Source organism: Ovis canadensis, chromosome 15, assembly GCF_042477335.2.
Source record: "Ovis canadensis isolate MfBH-ARS-UI-01 breed Bighorn chromosome 15, ARS-UI_OviCan_v2, whole genome shotgun sequence".
In the NCBI taxonomy this organism is placed as follows: Eukaryota; Metazoa; Chordata; class Mammalia; order Artiodactyla; family Bovidae; genus Ovis; species Ovis canadensis.
The window spans coordinates 72378060-72403746 of NC_091259.1; the positions used below are offsets into that span (position 1 = coordinate 72378060).

Consider the following 25687-nt stretch of genomic DNA (forward strand, 5'->3'; position numbering starts at 1 on the left):
AATGTTATCAACGACCTAACTACTGTTACCATTGGGAAGAGCTGCTGCTGGTCTCCTCACTCTCCATTCACTTTTACTCATGATTGATACTAGGCTTGTGTGGATTAAGAGAATCCTCACGCTGCACAGAAGTCATTTTCCAAAGGTAATATGCAAGTTGGAAGTCACAAGTATTCAAAATTCCCCTTGAAAATACTTTTCAGTTCCCCCAAAGTACTATCTCCCTGGTGCCTCAGACGGTAAAGTGTCTGCCTATAATGCGGGAGACCTGGGTTCAATCCCTGGGTCGGGAAGATCCCCTGGAGAAGGAAATGGCAACCTACTCCAGAACTCTTGCCTGGAAAATCCCATGGACAGAGGAGCCTCATAGGCTACAGTCCATGGGGTTGCAAAGAGTCAGGCATGACTGAGCGACTTCACTTTCTTTCACTTTCATGATGTACTTGGTTTTGTACTTATGATTCTGTAAATTAATATTTACATATAAATGTATAATGCATTCAGCATCTTACAGTACATAATAAATATTTTATATGCAAAATTTCCTTCTGCAATGTCACACAGTATTTTAATATTTTTGCCAGTATGAATAGCTGAATTCTTATGGGTTAAATCACACATAATGTGATTCTACCATAATAAACCCCTCAAGAGTGAGGGGTTTTTTTTGTTTTGCTTTGAAAAACTAGTGCTTTTCTCTCCAGAACTAGAGACAATATATGCTCAGTCACTTCAGTAGTGTCCGACTCTTTGTGACTCTATGGATTGTAGCCCAAGAAGCTCCTCTGTCCATGGGATTTTCCAGCTAAGAATACTTGAGTGGGTTGTCATGCCCTCCTCCAGGAGATCTTCCCAACCCAAGGACTGAACCACATCCCTTGCGTCTCCTGCATTGCAGGTGGGTTCTTTACCGCTGAGCCACAGGGGAAGCCCCAGAGACAATAGCTATAGTATTTTCTGATGCTACCATTGTGTCTCAGATGCTTAGTCATGCCTGACCCCTTGTAACCCCATGGACTGTAACCCACCAGACTTTTCGTCAGTGGGATTCTCCTGGAAATAATACTGGAGTGAGGTGCCATTTCCTCCTCCAGGGGAATCTTCCTGACCCAAGGATCGAAAGGGATCAAACTCGTGTCTCTTCCGTCTCCTGCATTAGCAGGCAGATTCTTTTACCAGTAGCGCCACCTGGGAAGTTCAATGCTGCCATAGTCGTAACATTTTACAACTAAAATGTTAATAAGCACATTAAGTCATTCAGCTAACTACAAAAAAACAGCTATATCCATCAGCATTTATTGAGCAACATTTATTGAGATGTAATAAATCAGCATGTACTATAATACATGCTGGACACTGCTAAATGCTTTACCCATGTTTGTTAGAAGCAGCAAAGCTCTATGACTGATATTCTTGAATTAATTACTTGGGATCCAATCCTGGCTCCACTATTTGCTGGCTGTGTTTGAACAGGTGGTTATCTCATCTGAACTTCAATTTTCTAATCTGCAGAATGGAGATAATAACAGCATATGATTCATCAGGTTGTTATAATGAATTAGTAATAATGAAAGTGCCTTAAATAATGTTTATAGAAGGAAATGGCAACCCACTCCAGTATCCTTGCCTGGAGAATCCCAGAGACAGAGGAGCCTAGTGGGCTGCCATTTATGGGGTCGCACAGAGTCAGACACGACTGAAGTGACTTAGCAGCAGCAGCAGCAGAAGGCACTCAAGTATTGGCTTCTGTTTTCAGTACTTTGTACATTAAAACTATGAGGTAAGAACTATTCCTAGTTTATACACAAGATTGTTAAGACAGAAAGTTTATATAATAATGTTTAGTTAGTATTTACTATCAGAGAAGGCAATGGCACCCCACTCCAGTACTCTTGCCTGGAAAATCCCATGGACAGAGGAGCCTGGTGGGCTGCAGTCCATGGGGTCACTAAGAGTCAGACATGACTGAGCGACTTCACTTTCACTTTTCACTTTCATGTATTGGAGAAGGAAATGGCAACCCACTCCAGTGTTCTTGCCTGGAGAATCCCAGGGACGGGAGAGCCTGGTGGGCTGCCGTCTATGGGGTCGCACAGAGTCGGACATGACTGAAGCGACTTAGCAGCAGCAGCAGCAGCAGCAGCAGCAGTATTTACTATAAACCCAAGATAGTCTGAGTGGTTTACATAGATTCCCCTAATGAACTCTTACAGCAACCCCAGGACGTAGGTGCTGTATCAATCCCACTTTTCAGATGAAGACACCAAGACTCAGAGGTATCATCAATGAAATCTAAGGAAGGACTTATCCTGTAAGTAGTCATTTTCAGCATCCCTTCATTCTGAATCAGAAGAGATTATTTTCTTTTTAAAAGTGTCTGTCCCCTCACCTCTATCGTTCTTTGCCTGATTGCTATATGTGTAGAGTGTGGTGAAATCAGTGGCTTATTCATTCTTTCAACAAGTTTACTGCAAGCCTGCTGTGCCAACTGCTGGGGACACTGCAATCAAAGATCTGTTCCCTGTCTACGCTTGCACCAGCACATTAGGAAACTGAAAGAGATTAACAATTTCCCATAAAGCAGTTATCCACACATAATCTCTTGAGATGCCTGCTGGTAAAGTTTTCCAGGGTATGCATAACCCAGCCCCCGAGATGTTGACCACGTGAGCTCTTCCTAACTGCTCACTGCTCAACAGGCTTTGATTAGCTCTCCAACCAAGAGAAAGCAGTCTTCGGTGATAGAACATTTCAACCAGGGAAAACACAGATAAGCCTGACGTGTTAGAACTTGTGGTGGAAGCTCAATCATTTGATCTGTCTCTACTTCTGCAGAATGATTTTTTTTTTAAGGTCTTCAGGTTAAACTGGTTCACTTGAGTTGCCCTGATCTGCAGCAGTGCTTCCAGGTTATTGACAAACAAACAAGTCGGGAGAGCAATATAGGGTTCTGGTCAACCCAGAAGTGTCAGCAAAATATCTGAGTTTTTACAGAAATGGTATTAGTATTTCCCCCAAATCTATACATTGTGATTATAGCATGAAACAAGAAGCATGGAAAGAAGATGAACTCTTGCTTTGCCTTGAAAAATCATGTGAGGTTAGTTCAGTTCAGTTCAGTCACTCAGTCGTGTCCGATTCTTTGTGACCCCATGAATCACAGCACGCCAGGCCTCCCTGTCTATCACCAACTCCAGGAGTTCACTCAGACTCACATCCATCGAGTCTGTGATGCCATCCAGCCATCTCATCCTCTGTCATCCCCTTCTCCTCCTGCCCCCAATCCCTCCCAGCATCAGAGTCTTTTCCAATGCGTCAACTCTTCACATGAGGTGGCCAAAGTACTGGAGCTTCAGCTTCAGCATCATTCCTTCCAAAGAACACCCAGGGCTGATCTCCTTCAGAATGGACTGGTTGGATCTCCTTGCAGTCCAAGGGACTCTCAAGAGTCTTCTCCAACACCACAGTTCAAAAGCATCAATTCTTCGGCGCTCAGCCTTCTTCACAGTCCAACTCTCACATCCATATATGACCACAGAAAAAACCATAGCCTTGACTAGATGAACCTTAGTCGGCAAAGTAATGTCTCTGCTTTTGAATATGCTATCTAGGTTGGTCATAACTTTTCTTCCAATTTATCTCTAGCAGCCTAGTTTATTTTTTTTCCCATTAGAGTCAGTCAACTGTTGGGTCCCTCTCAAGACTTCTATTATCAATATGATTCTTGGATTTGATTTCTAAGTATGGTTTAGTTCCCTGGAAACCCCCACCCATGTGGATTAACTTTGTATATTACTGACAGAACTAGACTTCTGTGCCCTGGTAGCTAGGAAGGAAAATATGGAAAGTACTCTAAAGCTAGAAAAATTGCACATAAACTCCTCATTGGCTGGTAAGAAAGAAGTGTTTTTTTGTTTTTTTTTTTTTCTATACTGGGTTACAATGATGGCTATTTTTATTTGCCTCATCATAAGATGTTCTAGGAATACCCGTGAGTCCAAACAAGTAGAAAGGTGAAAGCATTTTCTTAACATTGGCAACCCCACATACTACTTGGTGGCAGAGAACATCGGCACTTTGACCAAGAGGTGTGAGACTAGTCAGGTAGCCAAGGCTTTTCCCATCAGGTTCTTCTTCCTCACCTGCTTCACTCTTCTAAACCTAATCAGTAACCACAAGAGCATGGCAAAGGTGTTAAATAGTTTTTTGAGAGCCCAGGATTTCAAGAACTGTACCAAGCCTCTACCAGGACTGTTTTCAGAGCCAAACCAAGAGGAAATGACTTTTTCTGTTTCCAGTCCACCAAAAAAAAAAAAAAGAAAGAAAGAAAGAAAGAAAGAAAAGAAAAATTTCCAAACCTGGTAATGCCAAAGAAAAGGTACATGGCTGAAAGAAGAAAGCAATAAAACTGAAACCACTACCCCTACCCCTATAACACACATACACACGCTCTCTCTCTCTGCTGCTGCTGCTGCTGCTGCTGCTGCTGTTGCTCCATTTCTTTCCTAAGTTTGGCCAGTGGACAGTTATATCAGTATTAAGCTCAGAAAAGTAAAAGTTGAGAACTCTTAGAATTTCCCTCAGATGAGGCTCTAAAGCATAGCAAATAATTCCATTCATTACCACTGAACTCTGGAAAAGGACACTCTTAAATTCCGCCAAAGAAAACAACAAATCTCTTCTCCCCAACTCTCTTAATCTCATGCCAAATAAAACAGTCACTGTTTTTTCCAAACTCTAAGCACAAACCTGTTTGTGATGATGAGGTTAACAATTTGTAAATTTGAATTTCAAGTGGAATTTGAATTCATGAATCAGTGGAAACAAAACTTGATAAACTGATTGTTCTACTTCTAGATGACATTGAGTACCTTGGTCCATGGGGATGTTATGACCTAAACAACATAGGGAATTGAATGCATTAAGTGAAATTCATATTAGAGCCATTAATTTTCCATCACTCCCCCCCACAGACTATATGTTTTTTAAAGTAAAACGGCAATTATTGGCTATAAATAAATGTCAGCAGAAAAATAATTAAAGATTATACCTGTGATGCCAATCTTTTTATAAGAAATATTAACTTTAGGATAGAAGGCAGTGCTAAATGTCTAAAAGACTGGAATATTCAAAGTCTCAGTAACAGAGCCAGCTCTGCAAAAATCAGCTGTGTGACTTCAGCTAAAATATAATTTGTCTGCATTTTCTTTGACCTTTCAGTCAGTTTAGTTCGGTTGCTTAGTTGTGCCCAACTCTTTGCGACGTCATGGACTGCAGCACACCAGGCTTCCCTGTCCATCACCAGCTCCCAGAGCTTGCTCAAACTCACGTCCATTGAGTTGGTGATGCCATTCAACCAGCTCATCCTCTGTCACCCCCTTCTCCTCCTGCCTTCAATCTTTCCCAGCATCAGGGTCTTCTCCAATGAATCAGTTCTTCACATCAGGTGACCAAAGTATTGGAGGTTCAGCTTCAGCATCAGTCTTTCCAATGAATATTCAGGACTGATTTCCTTTTTGATTGACTAATTTGATCTCCTTGCGTTCCAAGGGTATTTGACTTTATTCTTCTGGAAATAAAACATTTGGGATGGAAGGTTTCTAAGTTTATTTTAAAAATCTAGATTTCCGTGACTATTTTAATTATAATTAGGGCTTCTCTTAACTGCCTTTTACCATTAGTAACTGTCACTTAAACTAATCCTGAACTTATACCAGGATTAAAATTCTTTTTTGATTGAAATTCTTTTTTGCTAACACATCTTTTATTATATAATAACAATGGGATAAAATTTTGGGACTTCAGGTCAGCTTAATATCAAAAGTCCTTCCCCATGACACCCCCTCCAGGTCTGACAGTTTCTAACAATTTCTGGGTAAGGTCTTTTTGTGTAAGCAATCATTCCTTTATCAGCTCTCACTCATGGACTGTTACTGAAATGTGTGCAGAGGAGTTTCAGGTCCTTGCTGGTTCCTCCTTACCCCTAACTGCAGGGCTGTAGGAGAGAAAGAGAGAGACAGAGAAAGAGGAAAAATCAACAGACACCCAGGAGAGACTGTTCTGCACTGCAAAACTCTGTGACAACATTTCTAATCATAAGTGGTAAATTCTACTCCTTTTTAATAAATATCTACTATCAGCTTTTCAATATGTCTTAAACTGGGAGCTGTTGGTCAGGTGTTAAATGAAATGAATATATTGGATGTCTCATAGAATATGCTTTTAATCTACCAATTTAAAAAACCTTATGAATAAGAGAATATTTCTTAGGAGCTACTCTTAAAAGGAAATTACCCCTTCTGTTGCAAAACATTTAAATATACTAAACACATTTTTTAATGTTAAAAGTAATTTGTACTCATTTTAGAAAAGTCATAAAATACCGAACAGTCTGAAGAAGGAAAACTAAAATTACATGTATCCAGTATGGAATTAATAGGTACATACCACTATATATAAAAAAGATAAACAATAAGGATTTACTGTATAGAACAGGGAGCTACATTAATGTCTTGTAATAACCTAAAACGGAAAATAATCTGAAAAGAATATATATGTATTACGTATGCTAGAATTCTGGGATTTTTTTCTTAATTTGGTGTGTGTATGCAAATACCTGTATATGCAATGTATTTACCTGTATTTTCATAGTTGAGATCATGCTGAGGTATTAGTTCTCAATGATTCAGTGATGACACATCCACCCATTTCTTCAAAGCATCATATAAAGCAAGGCTTTCTGAAGATGCATTAAGGCTAAGAGAGTGAGGACCATTGTCCAGAGTTAGCTGTCCCTGGGGAATTTTCTTGTACCAGGTGCTTTGCATTCCATTGATTATACTTATCACACATCATAATTTTCCATGCTTCCAGGAGAGGTATGATGTAACCCAGACTCCTTCAAAGAAACATCCCTAAACAAAGACTACATTTATATCTGCTTAATCCAGCACTACTTTTGAATGCATGCATGCTCAGTGGCTTCAGTCATGTTCGACTCTTTGTGACCTTGTGGACCATAGCCTGCCAGGCTCCTCTCTCCATGGGATTCTCCAAGCAAGAATATTGGAGTGAGTTGCTATGCCTTCCTCCAGGAAGATCTTCCTGACCCAGGGATCGAACACACATCTCCTGCATCTCCTACATTGCAGGTGGGTTTTTTACCCACTGAGCTACCTGGGAAATGCAAATTTTTCAAATCTTTTCTGATGATTTTGCAGGTATAGTAGTATTATAACACCTCGTGTCTAGCCAGTCAAAAAGATCAACCTTTCCAATTCCTCTACTCGATTTACATTCATAATTACTCATAAATCTGTATCATATGAAATAGCAATTCATTCCAACTTTGATGTAGCAGGTGGGGGAAGGTCTATGAACTCATTGAATTGAATTCCATGTTTCCTTATCACAAACTGCTAGAAGGCACATGCAGTTTGCCTGCTTGCTGACAGCATTCTCCTTAGCATCCAGCTCCATTCCTCAGAAAAGATGGTTGAACTGATCTTAACATGCTCACGAAGGAAAGAATGGTTAACGCTATCACCAAATATCCTACAGTCACTGTTTGGTTCCATCCTGGGAAACAGTTTCAAGGGAGTGGAAGTGCCAATGGAAGTGCCGATGTAGTATGAGATGGGGGAAGAAACCCTGAAGAAGAAAGAGCTTGTCTTAGAATCACAGCAGGAGGCTAGGGTTAGAACAGGGCTTGGGGTCCCTGCTTCATCTCACCCAGTCACCATGACCTTTGCTGCTCTTAACCTTTTGGACATCCTAAAGAGTTCTGCTCCCTTTTCTATTTTGTTTATGGAGCTTTTTAACTTGGTTATTTCATCAATTTCAGAAACATTTATTGAGGACCTAGTTCAGTTCAGTTCAGTTCAGTCACTCAGTCATGTCTGACTCTGTGACTCCATGAATCGCAGCATGCCAGGCCTCCCTGTCCATCACCATCTCCCAGAGTTCACTCAGACTCACGTCCATCGAGTCGGTGATGCCATCCAGCCATCTCATCCTCTGTCGTTCCCTTTTCCTCCTGCCCCCAATCCCTCCCAGTGTCATGAGTCAACTCTTCACATGAGGTGGCCAAAGTATTGGAGTTTCAGCTTTAGCATCAGTCCTTCCAAAGAAAACCCAGGACTGATCTCCTTTAGAATGGACTGATTGGACCTCCTTGCAGTCCAAGGGACTCTCAAGAGTCTTCTCCAACACCACAGTTCAAAAGCATCAGTTCTTTGGTGCTCAGCTTTCTTCACGGTCCAACCTCTAGTTTGGATGCTTATAGCCTCCCTATGTTGACAGCCTCCAATCAGGCCATACATGAAGTCTTTCTTCATGTATGTGTACCTAGTATGTGTACAGTATATGAAAAGTAGTTCATATAGTATGTAGCTCTGACATATATTCAGTATAATTTAGGCAGAACTGAATTCAAACCTCAGCTCTACCTTTTACTAATTTATTAGTTTAGGCAAGACAGTCTCTGTGCCTCAGTTTCCTCATATGTAAAATGAGGATAGTAGCAGTACTTAACCCTCAGCATTGTTACAAGATTAAACTGTTATTAGCATTATTTTTTGCATTATGGCTTGTTCTAGACATCATGAATGGTACCAGAAAATTCAACCATCAATCTTCAGAAGAAGAGACATCTCCTGAACTAAAAGAAATTAAAAACCAAATGGGCTGGTTTGTGCTGTTTTAATTCAGAGAAGGGAGAGTAAGCAAAGGCTTGGGTAATCAAAAAAAAGATTTCATGGAGAAGAAAAAACTTCCATGTGTTATAGAGAAGAATGCATGTGATTTGGTTGAGAAATTAAGCTTGGAGGATGTAAGAGTGGATATGGCAAGGAATAAGTTTGAAGCCAGAATGGGGAAAGATTGACTATCCAACTAACGATTTTAGGTTTCCATTTGTTAATTTGTTCACTTATTCACCAAGTATTTATTGAGTAGACACTGTCACCTTGATAATACAATCGTAAGCAAGGCACAGTCCATTTCTTTTTATAGATCAAATGAAAAAAGCAAAGGCTATTTACTCTGAGCTTGCCATAGCAAGGGAGTCAGCTACCTTTTGGGCCTCGTGGTGGCTCAGCTGGTAAAGAATCTACCTGCAATGTGGGAGACCTGGGGTCGAATCCTGGGTTGGGAAGATCCCTGGGGAAGGGAAAGCTTACCCACTCCAGTTCAACTAAATGAGGAGAATTCTGGCCTGGAGAGCTCTGTACTGGAACTGTACAGTCCTTGGGGTCTCAAAGAGTCAGACACGATTGAGCAACTTTCTCTTCACCTCGGGTGGTGCCAGTGGTAAAAACCTGCCTGTCAATTCAGGAGATACAAGAGATGCAGATTCAGTCCCTGGGTCGGGAAGATCCTCTGGAGGAGGGCAGGGCAACCCACTCTAGTATTCTTACCTGGAGAATCCCATGGACAGAGGAGCCTGGCAGGCTACGGTCCATAGTGTCGCACAGAGTTGGGACACGACTGAAGCAGCTTAGCAGGCAGGTAGGCAGGTAGGCAGATGCTTTTTGGCAGAAACTCAAAGGCTAATAGGGGAATGGGAAAGCTTTACAGTGGAAAGAAAGAAAGACTTCATTATGGCCTAATTGGAGGCTGTTAGCATAGGGAAGCTATAGGCATCCAAACTAGAAGCAGGGCATCCTATATAATCGATTAGGGATGCATATTTGACTTCCTTTGATATAGTCCTAAATTGGAAGGAACCTACAATTAGAGTTATTAATCAACTCTTGGTATTTGGGGCCAATTGTCACAGAAATATTGTTTAGCTCTCTAGATTGTCATTGGAGATAGAAATCTGGCTTCCTGCAAGTCTGACCTAAAGCAGGCTGGCTTCCTGGGTTGTTTATTATAGATAAAGGGACTGGTTTACTGGGCAGTTTGCTGTAGGCTGTGAGTCAAAGTTCTATTTTTATGCATGGTGTGGCTATTGTCCATTTGTACATTCAGTCTAGTAGAGAAATAAACTAAAAAAGATTTTAGAAACAGAAGCAAAACAAAAGAGATTAGACTTATAAAATCAATGACTTGCCTAAGGAATTAGGGAATGACTTTTAGATAAAGTAGTCGGGGAAGGCATTAGTGAAGGCATTGCCATCAGTGAGGTGGTGGCAACTATGCAGAGATCTTAAAGGTGAGAGAGAGCCAGGCATTTGAGGAGCAGATGGAGGAGCTTCCAGGAAAAGGGGCAGAGAAAATAGTCTGAGCCAAAAAGAGCATGTGATATTCAAAGAAATGAAAGATCAGTGCAGCCAGACAACAGTAAGCAAGCGGAGAGTGCATGAAATGAGGTTTGAGAAATAGGTAAGATTCAGGTCAGATAAAATTTTGTATGCCATGATGAATAATAGATTCCATGCATGCAGGGGCTTAAGCAGAGAAAATTAAGGAAGTCATTTCAGTAGTCCAAGTAAAAGATGTTAGTCATGGTCTAGATTAAGGAAATAGAGATGAAAAGAAGCAGTCAGTTCCTTGAGATGTCTTGAAGAAAGGACAAAGAGAACTTGCTGATAGCCCAAAGATGGAAGCAACAGGGGATGGAGATAAAGGGAAGAAAGAAAGAGAGTTCCAATGATTGTGGCACTTACTGAGGTGGGAATACTGGATAAAGAGGGAAAAAAAAGTATTTTAGAGGAGAGCGAAATCAAGTTTAATTTAGATACTGAGATACTGAGAAAGACATTAGTAAAATAAATGGCATCTAAAGAGACGGGATGTTGGGCGGATTCAAGGGCCAGAGATCTCTGGGCTGGACTTCTGTTCACAGTGTGCACTTTATTTAGTTGAGCAAATGATGCCCAAATAAAGGACAGGGAAGAAAGACAGACGGACAAGAGCTATAAAACTGAAGCTGAAGATGAACTCCAGCTGGCAATATCTGGCCCCAAAGTTTCTGGTCAGTTCAAATAAAAAACAAATCAACAACAACAACAAAATGGAATTGCTTAACACTTTGCGGTCACATTAGCTGATCTGTTGGCTGCCCTTGGAGTGTCACTTGGTGGTGGTCAAATGCAAGGCACGGTGCATTTGCTGCTTGTAGTTTAGTGAAGATGAGAAGAAATAGCCAGATTTAGGTGAGCTGGTAGTCATTAACAGTGAAAGCTCTCTCAGTTGTTGACCTTGATTTCTACTGACAGAGAAAACAAAAGCAATCAGAAGAAAATGCCCAGATGCCCACCACAGCATCTACCAACTGCTGGCATTGAGACCCGCATATTGGGCCCTCCCTCCTATTATAAGGGCTTCCCCAGTGGCACAGAGGGTAAAGAATCTGCCTGCAATGCAGGAGACCCAGGTTCAATCCCTGGGAAGGGAAGATCCCCTGGAGAAGGGAATGGCTACCAACTCCTGTATTCTTGCCTGGAGAATTCCATGGACAGAAGAGCCTGGCCGGCTACAGTCTATGGGGTCACAAAGAGTCGCACACGACGAGTGACTAATACTTTCACTTTTACTTTCCCACTGTAAAGAATATTGCCCATGGTCCTTTCTGAAACCAGTATGTCCATCTGGGCTCAACAATTCAGGGACTCTGCTCCTTTAATTCTCTTCTCTCACTATTGGACTATTCTCATCAATGAACAAACTCAGTGCTCTTGTTCCATTGTCAAAAAATGATTGTAAAATAAAATTTTAAAGTTTCACTTCACATTGACCTTACTTCCCCTGCCAGCAAATGTCCCATTTCATCTCTCATTTTCAGCGAAACTCCTTGAGAGACTTGCCTTTTTTTTGATGTCTACAATTCCTCTCTTACTATTCTCTTTATTTTTCCTTTGCTCAGGTATATTGAAATATAATTTACATACTGTAAAATTCACCCTTTTGAAGTACACATTTCCATGCGTTTCAACAAATGTAATAAATAGTCACGTAGCCACCATTACAATCTAAAATACATCAAATATCCATTACTTCAAAAAGTTCCCTTGTTCTCCTTCACATTCAACACCTTCTCCCCATCTGCATCCTTAGTGGCCGCTGCTCTGATACTTGTCCCTATATTTTCACCTTTTCCAGCATGTCAAATAAATGGATTCCTACAGTCCTACAATCTTATGCATGTGGTACGTTTCTCTCGTGTGCTAAGTTGCTTCAGTCATGTCCAACTATTTGTGACTCAATGGACTCTAGCCCCCCAGGCTTCTCTGTCCATGGGATTCTCCAGGCAAAAACACTGGAGTGGATTGCAATGTTCTCCTCCAGGGGATCTTTCCGACCCAGGGATCAAAGCCCTGTCTCTTATGTCTCCTGCATTGGCAGGTGGGTTCTTTACCACTAGCACCACCTGGGAAGCCCCCTACCTGGGACATTTCTCCTAGCACAATGTTTTTGAGACTTATCACACTTGTCTTTAGTGTATTCATTTACATTGCTGAGTAGCATTTAAGTGTGTGCATGTACCAAAATTTGTTTATCCATTAACCAGTAAATAGATATTTGAATTGTTTCTTATTTTTGGTGATTATGAAGAAAGCCTACACAAACATTTACACTTGCAGTTCTTTGCAAATATTTCCTCTAGTCTATGGCCTGCATTTTTATCAGCATTCTCTTTCAAAGAGAAGAAAAAAACTTTAAATTAAATTTGATTATAAACAATGTTTTTGTTTTTTAGGAAATCTTTGTATAACTCAGTGTCTCCAAGATCTTTTACATTTTATTCTAAAATTTTTATTGTTTCAACTGAAATTTATGTCTCTGATTCACTCAAAATTAATTTTGTGTATATGACTAAAAAATGTTCAACATTTTTGCATATGGGTGTCCAATAGTTTCTGCACCATTGACTGAAAAGACTATTCTTTCCCCACAGATTATCTTGGCATCTTTGGCAAAAATTAATTTTCTTTAAATACATAAGTCTATTTCTGTATTTTTATCCATATGTTTATCTTTATACCCAGAAGAAATTGCTTTAATTATTATAGTTTAATAGTTAAGTGTTGAAATGTGAGTCCTCCAAATTTGCTCTTCATTCTAAAAACACAACTGAGCAACTGAGCATGCATGCTTTAAGTTACAGAGACAATAGAATCACTTCATGGAGAATGGAGAAAGGCAAAATCACTCATACCTGACAAGCTTAACACAATTGCTGTGAGCTTTTTAATATAATTCCTTCCAGTCTTCCCTCCACCCCATCAAGTCCTCTGCATAACCTTTTAAGATTCTGGCAGGTGGGTATGAAGATCTACTCATCTTGCAGCCCCTCAAACCAAACCATGTACTTAAGTCTCCTTGCTTATTAAACCTGCCACCTGCCCATCTAAAGTGGTCTGCCTCCCTCTACCTTCACTCCTTGTGCTTCATGTATGGAGGCCAGTTTCAAATTTCATTCAGGAAACTTCTGAGGCTGTGAACCAACAATCATGAATACTCAGACTATGACAAAGTCAAAATACTTTTCATGTAGAAACATATTTGTAAGTTTAATGTCCATCAAATGACCGTATCATAGTTTCCTTAATCATTTCTCCTACTTTGGAACGTTTCTCTTGTTTTCAAATTTGCACGTTTATAAGCAAGGTGTGATAAATATCTTTGAACACAAAGTTTTTCTGTGGTTAGGATTATTTCCCAGAAGCGTAGATACAAAGTCAAAGATAAGAACATGTACTTGGCGCTGGATCCCATTACACAGTGGTTTTCCAAACTGGCCCACTTTTTCTCGGTAGCCAGCAACTTCCTGCGTGCTTGTGTGCTAAGTCACTTCAATTGTGTTTGATTCTTTGCAACCCTGTGGACTGTAGCCTGCCAGGCTCCTCTGTCCATGGGATTCTCCAGGCAAGAATAATGGAGTGGATTGCCATGCCCTCTTCCAGAGGATCTTCCTAACCAGGGATCGAACTTCTGCATTGCCTGGTGGGTTCTTTACCACTAGCACCACCTGGGAAGCCCAGCAACTTCCTGACTCAGCCCTGGATGCTGAATGGCTCCCAACAAGCTCTATTTTTACCAGCACTTCTGGCGATTCTGATGTTGTTTCGGAAATGTTTGGCTTATCCGAATTATCTTCCTTTTCTCCATAAACACTCTAGGGTGTTGGATGAGTTAATTCTTTGTCACTACCTTCAGGAACAAATCCATGAAAGTAACTCCGATTAAGCAGAAGTGGTTGCAAGTACTAATTCATTCAACAAATTCACTGAACATATATGGATGTTGATTGAGGTGCCAGACATCCAGTGATATAAGACAGTTCTTGCTCTCATGGGGGTTACATCAGGGTATGATTTGGCAGATAGTATACAAGAAAACAAATCAGTTACTTTTTTTTTTAAAGATAGTTTCAGAGAGTGATTTGTATTGCAAAGCTAGCAAATGTGATAGAGTGTGCTGTGGAAGTGCAGGAGAAGTCACTTTACCCAGGATAGTCAGAGGTGAGACTGTGTGAAATGATGGATGAATAGATGTGCAGAAAGTATTCCAGGCAGAAGAAACTGCAAACCTGAAGTATTTGAGCAACAGAAGAAAGAGGCCAGCAGGGGTAGAAAGTAGCTGGTAAAAGGAAGAGTGATGAGGAGAGGAGAGGGAGGCAAGGACCAGAGGATGCAGGGCTCAGAACCCTAGATAAGGAGTGAGTGTGGTTACATTTGGGACATCACCAAGGGGACTGAAGTAGAGGAATGACATGTTGTGATGCATACGTTAAAAACAGAAAAATCACTGAAGTTATTGTGTGTCGAGGGAGTGAAGAGGGGAGGGGAGAAATTGAGAGACTTCTTAGGAAGCTCCTGAAATTCCAGGCAAGAGATGATGGTGGGTTGGCCCAGAGTATGGTCATAGGGATGCAAAGAAGTGAATAGATGACAGCTGTATTTGGAGCAGAGGGATGGGAACACTCCACAGAAGAGCTTTTGTAAGGAGCAGACATGAAAAGTAACCCCGTTAAAGCGTGAACTGAAGCAGAGAGTCTTGGATTCTATTTTAGCGCTCTCATCACCCAGCCCCGTGACCTTGAACAAGTCACTTGATCAGCCCGAGCCTCCCTTTCCAGGGTTGAAATAAACATGCAAGATCATTTCTAGTTTCAATATTTTCTTATTGATTTTTGATGTAATATCCTCTGCTTCTTTTATTCAACAAATATTTAATGAATGCTTACAAGTGCTGTTTGGACTGCGAGGAGATCCAACCAGTCCATTCTAAAGGAGATCAGCCCTGGGTGTTCTTTGCAAGGAATAATGCTAAAGCTGAAACTCCAGTACTCTGGCCACCTCATGCGAAGGGTTGACTCATTGGAAAAGACCCTGATGCTGGGAGGGATTGGGGGCAGGAGGAGAAGGGGATGACAGAGGATGAGATGGCTGGATGGCATCACAGACTCGATGGATGTGAGTTTGAGTGAACTCTGGGAGTTGGTGATGGACAGGGAGGCCTGGCATGCTGCAATTCATGGGGTTGCAAAGAGTCGGACACGACTGAGCGACTGAACTGACTGAACTACTAAGTGCCAGCACTGACCAGGCATACCTTGTTTTATTGTACTTCATTTTATTGTACTTTGCAGATATTGTGTTTTATTACAAACTGAAGGTTTATGACAACTCTAAATTGAGCAAGTCTATCAGTACCATTTTTATAACACCATTTGCTCACTTCTTGTCCCTGGGTCACATTTTGGTAATTCTCTCAGAATTTAAAACTTTTTCATTATTATCAGATTTATTATGGTGATCTGTGATCAGTGATCTTTAATGTTACTACTAAAATTTGCTGAAGGTTCAAATAATGGTTAGCCTTTTAGGGCTAACCATTATTTTTAAATTAATGTAGGTACAGTGCTTTTCTTAGACATAAGGCTATATTGCACACTTAATAGACTGCAATATAGTATAAACAGAACTTCTGTTTGCACTGGGAAACCAAAACTTTCATGTGGCTAGCTTTGTTGTGATATCTGCTTTATTGTGATGGCCTGGGCCTAAGCATGCACTATCTCTGAGTACTGATGGATCCATCAGGCACTCATCTTCTCTGTGGAGCTGACAGTTTTGGAGAAGGGACTTGTATTAAATGTATGATTGTACAGGGAATTATAAGTTCTACAGTGGAGAATCACAGGGGATGTAACCCAGACTGAGGGTAATGGAAGAACTTCCCTGGAGAAGGGGTAGTTCAGGGACTTCCCTGGTAGTTCAGTGATTAAGACTCTGTGCTTTCAACACAGGGGTGTGTGTTCAGTCCCTGGGTGGGGAACAAAGAGCCCACGTGCTGTATGACGTGGCCAAGAAAAAGAAAAGAAGGGGGATTTTGACTGCGGTGCCTGGTGAGGACAGAGTCTGCCTGCTAGGCTCCTCTGTCCGTGGAATTTTATAGGCAAGAACACTGGAGTGGATTTCCTACTTCACCCTATAGGCTTCCCAGGTGTCACTAGTGATTAAAAAAACACACAAAACCTGCCCGCCAGTGCAAGAGACGTAAGAGACTCAGGTTTGACCGCTGGATTGGGAAGATTCCCCTGGAGGCAGGCATGGCAACCCACTCTAGCGAAGAGACTTAGCACACATGAGCTCCACCCTGTGAACTGTAGCCCAATAGGCTTCTCTGTCCATGGGATTTTCCAGGCAGGAATACTGGAACAGGGTGCCACTCCTACTCCAGGACCCAGGGATTGAACCCACATCTCTTGTGTCTCCCGCATTGACAGGCGGATAATTTACCACCGTGCCACCAGGGAATCCCACAGTCTAAGGCAAATGGGAAACCTTAGAGGCTGTGTTTTGTGAGCTTTGACCCCACAAGCCCAGTCACCTTTAGGGTCAGCTGCTAGTAAGACTGAAGTGAGTCCAGTTCAGGCCTGCTGCAAGGGCCAAGGAGTCCCGGGGATGTTCTCTCCTGAGGTCAGCCAGTTCTAGTTTGATAAAGCCAAACATTTTTCCTAGAACTGAATGTCATCAGGAGGCATATTCTGTGACCTGATGTCATGATACCCCAGAGCGAAGGAGGCCTCTGGCAACACACTGGGTACCTCAGTCTCTCTCTGCCTCCACCCAGGGGTCTGGGACAGAATGCCAATCGCTGAGCCGCTTCAGGCCAGATTTGGCCTGTCCATTTGGGGAAAAGGCACACTGCCCATTTTCTATTTTGAGGATTATATCGGAAATGAATTTCTCCAGGACAAGATAAGAGAAAAGCATGTCAAGAGGCTCTGTTCATTTTGAAAGTGACTGATTACTCCAGTTGCTCCATCCAACCCCCTCTCCCCACCCAATCATCACACGAAGACACTGAAACAGGATCTTTATGGGGCTAGAGTTTCCAGGGCCTTGGGATTGATGCTGGCTTTAGCAGCAGGAGAAAGAGAATGATTACAATGTTTTCTTCCTCTTTGGAGGATTCTAGACAAATTGACTCCATGTGAGATCACCCACTGGCCAGGTCCAGGGTGTTAGCAAGCCTGGCAACACTGTACATGGAAAAGAAACCCTGTTTCAGGAGCTGGAGAGCCTAAGAACAACCTGATCCATCCCCAGGCCCTTGTCCCAGTGTACCAAGGAAGGCACACAGCCCATAAAGAGAGTGCCCAATTCACCAGCTGGTTTTCTAATCAGGAACGCTGAGAGCACTTTAAAATCCATCTTTATGGGATGTTTCCATAACTCTGAATAAAAGCCTATATCAAGGCAACATGGTGCCATGACTAGGTAAGCAGATTCAGCAGCCAGACTGCTTGGGTTCGAGTTTTAGACCCTGTGACTTTAGACAAATCGTCCTCCAGCTTTGCTTTCCGTATCTTTATATGAAACTGGTAAGAGCACACCTATCATAGGTTGTTGAATTTTTAATTGAGATATAACTGACATATACCATTATATTAGGTTCGAGCATACCTATTGTCGGTTTTTAAAAAAAATTTTAGTTTTTAAATTATGAAAGTATGATAACACATTTACAGGAGACTTGGAAAACACAGAACAAAGTTACAGATAGTTCCACTATATATTACAATTATTTTTTAAGTCAATAAATTAAGATTTTTGGTTGGATTTTCAGTATCAAAATCTCAAAAATTAATAGAATAAATAGAAAGGTAGAAGGATATAGTAGACCTGAAAAACACTATGAACCAATTCAACATAATTAAGATTTATACAGTTTTCACCCACCAGCAGAGTACAAATTCTAGTCAAGTTCCCATAGACTATAAACCAGGAGATACTGGAACATATCCAGCCATGTAAAACATGGTGCAAAAATTTCATGGTCGAAAGGTTTTGAAATCATACAAAGTCTGTTCTCTTATCACTGTGGAATTATGTTAGAAATCAATATTAAAAGATACTTGAAAATAACCCACATATTTTCAAGCGCAATGTGACATTTACCAAGAGAAATCTTGGACTTAGCCTCGAGAAGGTTTTAAGACTGCCAAAGCACAGAGAAAGATTGTAAAGAAGAAAACACTTAAATGAGACATAGGTTTGTTTGTTTCAGGTTTTTAATTTAAAGAAAGAAATGAACCGAGGTAGGTAATGTGTATAGCACAGGGTCTGAGCTCCATCACTGATGTCATGCTTCCTACTGTTGCCGCAGTTGCTGAGGGATGGTCTAGTCACTAGCTACCGAACCCAGGTGGTCACATAGTCACTGGAAGCTTTCCAGACCGGAAGTGGGAGATCTGTTACCGATTCTCCCTGGAACCTTGGCCAAGACACTACATTTGACAAGGAAAAGAATGAACGAAAAAGGGACTCTAAATTTTTTTTATAAGGTTGCACTGGATCTTAGTTGCAGTAAGTGGGGTCCTCAGTCTTGACTGCAGCAAGTGGGACCTGTAGTTGTGGCAAGCAAGCTCTAGTTGCTCAGGTGTGCACATGTGCTCTGCTGTGTCCGACTCTTTGCGACCACATGGACTGTTGCCCACCAGGCTCCTCTGCACATGGAATTTTCCAGGCAAGAATACTAGAGTGGGTTGCCATTTCCTGCTCCAGGGGATCTGTCCCCCCTAGGGACTGAACCCATGTCTCTTTGGTCTCCTGCATTGCAGGTGGATTTGAGATCTAATTCCCTGACCAGGGGTTCAATACAGGCCCCCTGCATTGGGAGCTTGGAGTGTTAGCCACTGCACCACCAGAGAAGACTCAGGACTCTAAGATTCTAATTAGCACTTTATCATTTTCTAAGAGAACTCTAGTGAAACAATGATAGGAAGATAAAAGTTACAAATTGATGTTTTTAAGTTCTCCTTTTCCCTTTCAGCAACTTCATCCCACAGGACCGTTCCCATCGCCCGAGGCTTCCCCAGGTGCCCCTGTCCATGGCTGAATGTTCTCTACTGAGCATCAGTGCTATGGGTGACTCTAGAGGTCGTCCGTCCTGGCTTTCTCTTTGCAGCTGAGGAAACCGAGGTCCAAAGACATGAAGAGGTGGACCGACCATCATACGACTACTGGGACCAGAACCCAGACTGGAACCTGCCTGCTCTAAGTTTGCCACACCCCGGCTTCTCCTCTTCCACCCAAATAAAATAAGCAGCAAGGGCCCGAGGAAAGAGTGACACCTGCCTCCTTGTGTGAGGAGCCTTGGTGGCCTCTCCCTCAAAGAGGCCAAAGCAAGTATTAGGAGGCCTGTGCCTCTGTTGCCTCCAGTTCTGGGCCAAGCTGGCTGCGTGTTTTGAGTCAACTACCTAACTCCTCTGGTTAGGTAGTTGACTAACCTGACCATTTTGTAGGTCCAGTAAAACCGGATGGATGATTTGGCAGGATAAAACTCCTCTGGGTCTTTTTCCTCACCTCAACCCTAGCTGCTCTTCAAGCATGGCTTTCCCTCCCCTTACCAATCATTACATGAAAAGGCCCTAAGGTGATCGAAACTTGTATCAGATCTGAAGCAGCTCAAAGGGATTATTCAGCCCCTGACTCCTGAGGGAATCTATCTGAAGCTTCAAGCCTGGTTCCCAGGGCTCGGCTTTGGAGCTTTCTCTTCCAGTGAGTGAACAAAGCCCATTTAGAAACCTAAACCTGCCCTCCAGCCCCTGCGGTCCAGGCCTAGCTCCTGAATTTGTGCGGCCCACAGAGGAAAGCTCCTGCCGCCAGCTTGAATGGGCCCATTATGCACGGCTAATTCCACTGCAGAACACAGTGTCTCCGAGGGCCTAGCAGCAACTGGTCCTACCTGTTTAGAGTCAGTACATTCTGTTTGCTGGAGGGATGAAGGGAGCACAGCACACACTACCTCTCACCATCATAAATGCCATTTCGGGTTAATGATTACCAGGTACAGTGGTACTGTAGTCAGACTCTGCACATACTGAGTGCCCTTCCCATGGAAGCCGGCGGGCAGCGCATAAAGGGGGTCATTGTGTGTGCCGGGTGAGGGAGGGAGGGGTGCCTACGGGTGCCAAGTGTGGTCTCATAGCTCACACACGCGGGAGGGGGAGGTTGGGACACCGTGCACGTATGGTCTCATTTTATAAGACAATCTATTTACATCCACTGTTGACACTGGGGTACTGTTACTGAAGCTGGAATTTGTGTCATTCAATAAAATGCCCGATCAGACTAACCCGACATTACAGGGACATCAACTCGATCCTACACACACACACACACACACACACACACACACACACAACCCCAAAGTTCCCATCTTTGGCCAGAACTCGCTCTTTTGTAGCCAGAACCATCATCCTCCTGCTGGGGAGCAGTGTGGACCTGCCTGCAGACTGACAGTTGAGGGGTGTTTCCCACCAGCTGAATGACTGAAGTTGATGACTGCCAGGCCCCAACCAGCCTCTTCTGTCTGCCAGAGAGAAAGCAAGAATGTTCCTCTCCTGAGGTCTCAATTTACAGGCTTTTCACACTGTCAGTAGGCAGGATTTGCCACTTGCACTCCTATTTAAGGGTTCCTCCCAAGAGAGTCCTAACATTGCCGTGAATCAGCCCAGCCCTGACTCTACCTGTTTCTTCTGCCCCCTACAGAAAGAGGGGATTGCTTTAGGGCTAGAAGGCTGTGACCTTGGCCAATTTTGTAGGTCAGTAAAACCAGGTGGATGATTTGGCAGGACAAAGGAGATCCCTCCGTCCTGGGGGGTGGAAATCCCCCACTGCCTTTAGTATAAAAATTCCACCTTTAGTATACAATTATTTTGTATCAAGTATTGTCCTCACTTGCAATTCTCACTTCAAGTCCAAGGAACTCTGAGATAACAAGAATACAAATGTTTAGCCTTGAAATGCATTTGTCAGACTGGAAAAGACAGCATGAAAATCTGGAAGTTGGGGGCTGCAGTGAAATTGGAGAAAGGGAGTCCAAGGAGCTTGAAACAGATTGCGTGCCAAGGAAGAGTTGAGGGATCTAAGACACATGAAGAGGTTTCCTGAGTGGCCGGAGTTACAGATTCTTGTTTCCTCTTCCTCCTTCAAAATCAAAACCAAAAACATAGGTTTTCACATATATCAATTCATAATGACTGTAGCAGACACTGTTGTTTGCCCATTAAGCAAACAATATTACCCTTTATTTTGGGAAATTTCTTTCTGGACTTTAAGTCTATGTGGTTCAGGTGAAGCTGACTTCATCCCCAGGCTATAAGCGTCATTTAGGCCTGGTCCATCAGCTGACAGCATCCCACAGGCTTGTTGGCCACAGTCATTGTTACGTAGGCCCGTGGCCTGAGCTAAGCCAGTGAAGTTCAAATGTAAAATTTTTGGCAAAACAATTGGAAAAGGGGACTAGCCTTTCTGCTCGTGGTTCTCAGCTGATCAAATGTGGGCCTAGACCACCAGTGGTCTTCTTATCATGGCATGTGAAGAACCTGCCTGGGAGTGAAACCAATTCAGAGGAGCACAGAACTAAAATTTTCAGAGCCATTATTTGTATGATAGCATTCAAACCTCTAGATCCAACTATATGTGCAGCCAGCATAACCTCAGACATTTTAGTTACATTGGCCAAAACACATCCCCCCTCTTCCTTAAGCCAGCTTGAGTTTCTGATAAAAGAGAACAAGTTCTCAGTGTTACACTCATTCTGCTATACAGTTCATGACGGTGCATGTCCCCAGCTGCTGGCAGCATTCTTCTCTACTGATCCCCCACATTCCAGAGAACTTCGCTCGAACCTGGGCCTCGGTGTACCCATCAGCTAACTGGGGGTAATAATGGGGTTCATAGGAGGGAAAGAGAATTATTGAAGTGGGAAAATTATTCTCTCTTTGAAAAAAACCCACTGCAGAAATTCAAAGTCTTATGTTGACAAAAGCAGACTTCACATTTTGTCCTTGAGAGCACTCTGGAGCGTTGCCACTCAAAGTGAGGTCGCTGGACCAGCATCAGCCATCCCCCGGAGTTTGTTAGAACTGCGGAGCCTCATCTTTATTTCGGACCTACAAATCAGCTTCTGCATTTGCATAAGGGCATCGAGTGGTTTGTGTACACATGAAAGGTAGGAAACATGGCTCACAAGACCCCAGGAAGGCAAGATCCCAAGAACACTTCGATTTTATGTACTGGGGTACTATGTACGATCTCAGTTAAAAGTGGGTTCCGCTTGCTGTCTATTAGTTTGAAAAAATACTATCATTTCAGTCTCCACATTTCACAGAGAGATAAACTAAGGCTGAGAAAGGATGAGTGACCCATCTAAGATGAGAATCAGCTGCTCAGTCAACAAGAAAAGCTGGTGTTCTGAACTTTGTGACCCTGAGTAAAGATTTCTTAACTGTGATATCAAAAGCATGATCCATTAAATTCTTTTTGATAAATTGGACTACATCCAAACTTAAAATTTCTGCTCTACAAAAGATACTGTTAAGAAAATAAAAAGACATGTCATAGTCTGGAAGAAAATATTTGCAAAACAAAATCATATTTGCAAATATTTATTTGATAAAGGACTCTCAAATTCAAATTTTTAAAAAACAATTAAAAATGGGGAAATATTTGATTAGATACTTCACAGAAGAAAGTTATATAGATGGCAAATGACCACAAAAATGTTGTTGAACATCTTTAGTCATTAGGAAAATGGAAGTAAAACCACAGTGAAATATCTATACATAGATACTATTGGCAAAGACAAAAACAGACCAAGTACAGCGGGGAAGATGTGAAACACCACTTAAAATGTTTATATATTGCTGGCAAGAATACAAAGATAGAACAGCCACTTTGAAAACAAATTTGGCAACTTCATGCAAATGTAAACCTATGCTTATTATGTGACTCAGGAATCCAACTGTCAGGTATTTATCCAAGAGAAAAGGTCCACATGCAAAAAAAAAAGTACTATATGTGAATATTAACGAACAATTTAGTCACAATACCTTAAACCTTGAAATAAACTAAATAGGCTTCAACTGGTGAATGGAGAAATAAAACTGTGGTACCTCCATAAAATGGAATCCTCCTCGGCAATTGAATGGAAAAAAAAAAAAGTGGGTGAGTCTTAAAAGCACTGTACTGAATGAAAACAGACTCAAAAAGCTACATACTATGTAATCCCACTTACACAACATTCTGAAAAAAAGCCAAACTATAGACGCAAAAATCAGTCAGTGCCTGCCAGGGGCCAAGGTGGGGGCAGGTGGTGGACTGTAAAGGGGCTGTATTAGTTTGCTGATAATAAACTGATACAAAGGGTTGCCATGACAAAGTGCTTCAAACTGAATGGTTTAAGTGCTAAAAATTATCTAATGGCCCTCAAAGTCCAAAATCAAATTGTTGGCAATGTGGGCTCCTGCTGAGGGCTCTGAGGAAAGGACCTGGTCCAGGCCCATCTCTTTGGTTTGTAGGTGGGCACCTTCATGTTCACATGGCATCCTGGGCATACATACATGTGTGTCCAAATAGCTCCTTTTCACATCAGCCATGTTGGATTAGGGGCCACTCTAATGAACCTCATTTTGACTTGATTTCTTCGGTGAAGACTATATCTCTAAATAAGGCCCTATTCTGAGGTACTAAGAGTTACGAGTTCACCATATGAATTTTGCAGGAACACAATTTAAACCCAAAAAAAGGGGCACAAGGAAGTTTCTATAGACCTATGAACAGGTCTATAGAACTGTTATATATATATTTAATGTGGACTATTTTTAAAGCTTTTGTTGCAGTTGTTACAATATTGCTTCTATTTTTGGCTGCAAGATATGTGGGATCTTAGCTTCCCAACCAGGGATCGAACTCACCCTCTGCATTGGGAGATGAAGTCTTAACCACTGGACCAGCTGGGAAGTCTCTGTTCTAGATCTTAATCGAGGTAGTGGGTCCATGAATGTATACATTTGTCAAAACTCATAAAACTATACCCTAAAAAGAGCGCATTTTATCCCATGTGAGATAAATTTTAAACTCAAAAAACAAAGTATATCTCCTCAATCTTCCTTCAAATGATTATTACTCTTTCCAATCTACTGCGCTGTCCTGACTATACTGTGTGTTCCAGCCATCTGTAAAGATAAGGGATTATTTCCCAGAACCCCAAATAGCTCACAATTTCACAGAAAAAGCTATTTCTCTGCCGCGTGAGTATATCTAAAGCAACACGCCTCCAAAGCACGAAGGTTCCATCTCATCAAATGGCACATTTAATAAATTGCTTGTCTTAAGTAGGATGAAGAAATACAAAGGGAGGGCCAGCTGGGACGATCTGGTTTGGGACCTGCCGAGGTTAGCTGGAGCTGGGCTCCCCTCCCAACAGGTAGGAGCTGAACATTTTACCCACAAGCCTGTGGCATCTCACCTGGAGCCACGCAGAGGACACCTGCAGGAGAGAGAGACAGGAGATCAAACCGCCTGCCAGCTACACTCAGACACACAGGAAAGAACTCAGGAGGTGACTTCATCTTCGCGAGAGGAGAATGGGTGGATGGACCTGCTCCACCCACTTCATTTGAGCTGGGGTGGGGGTGGGGGTTAGATAATACAGACGTTGCTTCATAACAGAGGAAAAATGTTTAAAGGGGCCAGAGATAACAAACTTTGGCGCCCTCCCTCCAGTCCACCCCTTGCTTTCTTATCTGTCTTATTCTGCCACCATCTGACGCTGAGCCATCCTGCAGGTCCCTGAGTGAACTTGGTCAGTTTGGATGGAATCGCTTGACAAGTAGTGGAGGCAGGAGATTTTTGTTCCTTTCTCTTTTGCTGTGCGCAAGCGTGTGTGTGTGTGTGTGTGTTTGCACATGCGTGTGTGTAACCTAAGTCAAGGTGTACAGGGATGACTGGAGAAGAGGAACCACGTTTCTGGAAGGATCCAGGATGTGCTACAGCATATGCTGATCGCCCAGCCCTTAGCTTTCAGGAGAGGGGCTTGCTTTGTAGACAGTGCTTTCTGAACACTCATTCCTCTGCAGATAAAGGTGTGAACAAGGCCAACTGCAGCCAACAGGCAGCCAACTGGAAAAAAAGGAGCACAGGGTGAATCTTCTCAAGGGGCTTGATGGGAACAGCCCCCAAACATGGCTGAGCAGGGTTAGGAGTGTGGAGCCTCGTGGCGGTGCTCAGGGAGGGGCAATACGGGGGACTGCTGTTGGCATGTTGGCAGCTGCCCAGCCAGCCTCTGAGGAGTATGACAACACAGCTTGTTCTTTCCGGTTACCTGTCAGAAATGAGTTCACTGTTTTGTTAACCTTCTCAACCTTCCCATTTTCACGGATACTCTGTCTAGCTTCTATTTAGTCTGGCCTTGCTGTTTTGTCTCTGTGTTTTTATTTCAG

At 42.4% G+C, this 25687-nt stretch overlaps 1 long non-coding RNA gene across 1 annotated transcript; it reads right to left on the minus strand.

The window, feature by feature from the left end:
* Positions 1–21193: 21193 nt before the first annotated feature.
* LOC138420976 (uncharacterized) lies at positions 21194–24818 on the minus strand. Its single transcript, XR_011249397.1, has 2 exons — positions 24715–24818; positions 21194–21389 (listed from the first exon to the last, which is right to left on the minus strand). It is a non-coding gene; the product is annotated as an uncharacterized lncRNA (long non-coding RNA).
* Between the last annotated feature and the right edge of the window lie 869 nt (positions 24819–25687).